Source organism: Atta colombica, unplaced genomic scaffold, assembly GCF_001594045.1.
Source record: "Atta colombica isolate Treedump-2 unplaced genomic scaffold, Acol1.0 scaffold205, whole genome shotgun sequence".
Lineage (NCBI taxonomy): Eukaryota > Metazoa > Arthropoda > Insecta > Hymenoptera > Formicidae > Atta > Atta colombica.
In genome coordinates, this window is record NW_017259300.1 from 382,234 (window position 1) to 387,848 (window position 5,615).

A 5,615-nucleotide genomic window follows, 5' to 3' on the forward strand; every position below is an offset into this window, starting at 1 on the left:
CACACACACACAAGTACAAAAAGAGAAAAAAATGTTTTAGTCAAATAATAAAATAAATTTACTTAGATGAGTAAAAACAGAATTGGAGCTACATTACTTTTTAGCTAACTTAAATAACTTGGGTAATTATATATGTAATTCTATTCATTAAGTAATAAATATGTAAAATATATTAATATTTTTAAATGTTTCAATATGTTAAATGAAATATATGTAGAACAATTCGATTTAACATTATAAATGATAAAAGAACTAAAATTCAATTTAATAAATAAATAAGAGAAAGAACGTATTTCTCATTGTGCAATATTGCACATTACTATAAGGATTTTCTCTAAATTACATATTTTTTGACTGTGATTCCGGTATTACATTCTTTATTACGGACATACTTTGTTTGAGATGGTATGTATTCCATATTCATTATAGCATTATTATTCCAAAAATGTTCCGGACATATCGAAGTATTTGTTCTTCGTTTCAACCGCACCGGATTTGATAGAAAACTCCGACATGGCCTTCAGTAGACTTTTGACTGTCAACTCACTTTCCTCAATACGCAAAGGTTTCTTCACATTGGAACAAATGAGGTAGAAGCTTTTAGAAAGCTCTGCAAAATAGACATCTTCTGGCATACGGAACATATCCAGAAAGATTTGTCCATAAGTTAATGTCCATAAGTTAATGTCTCAATAATTATCTAAGATACTAAAAAAACTTTTGGCGGTTTATAAAAGTGTAGCACACAAATAAAAAAAAATTTTATTTATTTTTCAACGCCGTATACAATTTTTAAAGCATTGATAATTCAATTATTATTATTCTAATATTCAATTTTACAGATTGTGTGCATTTTTTCCCATTCTGCATATAATACTTATTTTCTGTAAATAAATAATTACAGAATTTTTAGAAATAATTATAATGCTTTTGATAAAAGTTGAAAATATATTGGAATATAAATAACCCTTACTGTACAAGTATGGATCTAGTGACCGAGCGATTCCTGTTTGTGCAAGTTTCATTGAGTCTTTCGGTAATTATAAATTATACTACAATTTATCATTTTTCAAAATAAAGTTCCAATATTTATTCTAAAAAGTTGAAAGTATGCTGGTGAATTTTTAGAGATTTGTTTAATCATTCTGAATAAGTGAAAAAAAACGGACGGATCTAGTGACTCATATTTATATAGATGAGGCATCAAATCTATATTTTGCACGGTAAGGGTTAATGCAAAATAAACGTATTTTGAATAAAAAGATCATGTTAAAAATCATATTTTTCGATAATTAATTAAGAACATGTATTATTGGATATTGTATAAACTAACATATTCCTCAAGAATTCTGCATAAATTTTAAGTCTTCATATGCATTTATATCGGAGTAATATTAATTTAAAAATCGATATTTTATATTCCTTACGCTTTAATTTATCCTATAGCTTCAATATCAAATAAAAAAGATTGTTTCTTTTTTATAGAAAATGCTCTTTTATATTTTGCTACGATTGAAAACAATTGACGTGAAGCTAAATCGTATAGTGAAAATGTTATACTACTCAATCAAGAAAATTACTGTCGCACGTAGCGGAAACGCTTGGGAGTTACAAAAGCAAACATTCCAGTGCCTGTGCGAGTGGCATTTCGCGCTTATCTTGCGGTATTAAAGCAACCCTGACTTTTTCCCGTCTTCATACCCGTCGTCCTAGTCGCGTATATGTCACGTACACGCAAAAACTTACGCCGCCGGCCTGCCGGTTCGGCTACGGGCTCATTCGGCCGGAAGTACCGGACATCGGGTGAAATACGATTGCACACCGGCGAACGTACGGCGGATAGGAAGAATGGGGACGCGAGATCGCAGAATATCGGGTGGTTGAGGTTGTAAGGTTGAAAGAGGGAAACTGAAAGAGATATACTTAGACAGAGAGAGCAAGATGGAAAAACAGAAAGAGAGAGAGAGAGAGAGAGAGAGAGAGAGAGAGAGAGAGAGAAGTAGAGAGAAAGAAAGAGAGTGAGAGAGGAATGCGGGATCATCTCCATACACGCAGCGGTACTTGCGTATTTCCCCCTTTTCGCTTTGTTTAACCGGATATGGCAGGTTCGGTCCACAGTTGTTATTTACGTCGGGCAATGAATAACAATGAACAGGAACGTATATTAAACGTATCTATAAATTTCAAAGCGGCGTGACAATTTTCGCTAGGAATGAAACGGTGGAAGATGGGCGCATCGATGGCGGCGGCGGCGACAGCGACGGCGACCGCAGTGATGGCGATGAGAGGTGCATATGGCGAGAGAGAGTGTATTAAAAACGATCGTTGACGGAACGATGAAGAAACGGACGCAGATAGTGCCCGACCATCCAACCGATCGTTTTCCACGTTCGTTCATTCGCTCATGGTCCTTCGTCCGCGTGTTCACGAGCATTTTCACATGAACGAACGACGCTTGCATGGCATTGTTCGGGCCAGACAAGCGTTCTCGTACGTTCACGCCTTTTTCTCTCTTCCTATTTTTCCTCACCTCTGTATAATGTCGAGATTCCTAGGAAAATTGCAGTAATGGAAGAAAGCGCACGGAAAAAATAGGAAGGAATCGAGCTTTGGAAGGCAGTCGTTCGAATATTCACAATTAACCGTAAAGATATATATCATAATAAGAAAAGCGAAAAAATTATGCCGTAATTATACAAATACAACATCGCAGAATGAAATTAACACCGAAATTAGCATAAAATCAAAATATTAAATAAAAAATAATTATTATATCGTTATTAGAAATTTTTTTAATGTAATTCAAGTTGATGTTAGAGTTAATATCTATGTATAACTCAACTATACGTTTTCAAAATTCATAATAATTTTCAGAATGTTTCATACATATGTGCGTGCGTGCGTGCGTGCGTGCGTGTGTGCGTGCGTGCGTGCGTGCGTGCGTGCGTGCGTGCGTGCGTGCGTGCGTGCTTGCGTGCGTGCGTGCGTGCGTGCGCGTGTGTGTGTGGGTGGGTGTGTGTGTGTGGAGGGAGGGGAATAAAAGTGTAGATTCGCACGATATGGTAAAAAATCCAAAACTGTTTGAATTTAAGTTATAAAAAATAATCATTAAAACGATAACGTAAAATGAGATAATTTTGGTCTAAATTAAAAAAAAATGTCTAGACAGCACGCATATCCAAAAACATCTTCATGACGTTTTTATAACTTTTAATTGGGCATTTGGTGAAACCACAACAGGGGTATAGTTTTCTTTAAATCTTATTCTTCCTTTTTAAAACCTTGAAAAGATTCTTGGAAAAGAAAAATAAAAAATTTGCTCAGAAATCTTAAAGTTCATTATTTTTACATTCCTCTATTTCATAAGAGTATTAATGTAAATTTAAATATAATATAATATACTAATAAAAATATAATTATTAATACAAATAAAAAAATACTTTATAAAAATTTAAAAAATTGTAACGAACATCCTACCTACCAACATATCCATATAATTAAACTATATTTATTTAAAGGATTGAAACGTTTTGGAAAATGTTCCAATTTTATATGCTATCTAGGCATTATTAAAATTTGATTTAGATCAAATTTATTTATATTAACTCTTTTATAATATAAAATTCATTTTGAACAATCTATAATTTATATTATTTATAATAATAAATTCTATGTCTCTTTTTCTAAAAATAAATTCTATGTCTCTTATGATTTAAATTGCTTAAAATTCTAATACCGTGTTATCCATTATTAATACTAATATTTCGTGAACCTTGCCGTTCACTTCAGGGTTTAGCGATCATGTACATTTATTCCTAGAGCGGAAACGAAAATTATTGTAATATAAAAGCGCATGTTATTTCGATTATATGTCTTCGATATATTGATTTTCTTCTTATCTTTGAAGCTGTCAGATGCGTGTAAGTCTATAAAAGAACGATCGAAATTTTGCTGTACACTATTACCTCATTCGTTTATATCAAACGTCATAGCCTGATTTGCAACACTATAATGTTGCACAGATAAATACCGTGCTATGTTAAGTTTTGTACTATATAGTTTTCTGTTCATAGGCAGAAATTTCTTTCCATGTAGTCGAAACCTTCGTAACATATCGGAGAGAGCGATCATCTAGTATGCCAAATATACTAGAAATTTTAATAGGTAATTTCTTCATAATATCTAATTTTCTTTCAAAAAAATCGAGGACCGTTACCATTCTTTTAAAAACTTCCATGTCTTCCGTGTGATCCATGCGGCTGCAAAATAGAAAGTGGCTCTCTTGGTGGTTCTGATGCATATTTATTTAATAAATCCCTTATCATCTTTCTTGTCCCCTTTCCGCAATTATGTCCCCATCATCCTTTTCAGTGTCGAATCCCGTGTGAACGCACGTACTTTCTTAGTATGTACTTATTTTCAAAAAAAGGTGGTAACCATGAAATTAATGATTATAATAGCGTCAATAATATATGCATATACTGTAAAGATGATTATTTTTTTCTAGATTTTTTGCCTTTTAAGAATACACAAGTAAGATTTTAAAGCCTATAACGGTCGAAGTTGTTAGATTAAATAATTTCTATGTGAATTTATATATTAAATATGTAGTCATTATGTTATTTTTATTTACAGTCATTTTTATTAACAATTATTTTCATTTATTTTTTCAGCACATTAACATCTTTCTAATAGGATGCCCGATTGAGCATCAAATTATTAAATTGCTTGTTAATTTAATTTGATATTATTAGTTTAATTGCGTTTATAAAAATCCTGAAAAATTAATTTGGCGCGTAATTCAAATAATAATTGTGATATTATTATAATAGTTTAATTGCGTCTATAAAAATCCCGGAAAACTAATTCGGCGTAATTCAAATAATTACATATTTAGTATATAAATTCACAAAGAAATTATTTAAACATTTAACAAGAAGACTTCACGACATGATACCAATCGATTTCAACGAAACTCGTTGTAGCGATAGGTATTGACGTCGAGTGTTACTGAATAAAAGAATAATAGTCACTACTCAAGCGTTTGCGAGAAAATCGAAGTTGAAAGTTTCGAGCGCCTAATAAGCCAGTTTAGTTGATCGTTTGATTGAACATCACAAATACATTTTTCCGTTTACATTCTCTGTCCAGAAAATCTGTTTAACAGATTATATACACAACACGAATAAATATGAAACGAGTTTTATTTATAAATTGAAATAAAACGCTGTAAAGGAGGATGCTCATAGGGGGGGGTTTCTGCTCTAGAGCTGGAATCTCTGAAATCGATAAATTTATTTAGAGTATGATGAAATCTATCGCTCAATACCAAATTCCGCTTTCTTATCGGCAAGGAAAATTGAAAAAATTATGTGAAGTTTTACATAGTGACGACATGGTGAGGAAAGAGAACGAGCGAAAAACTTTGATTTTCTCGCAAACGCTTGAGTGACTATTACCTTTTACCAAGTAACACTCGACGTGAATACAATATCTATCGTTACGAGTTTCGTTGAAATCGATTGGTATCACGTCGTGAAATCTCTTTGTAAGATTCAGCTTTGACTGAATTATTGTAAGTTTTAAACTCTTATTTGTGTATTCACATATACGAT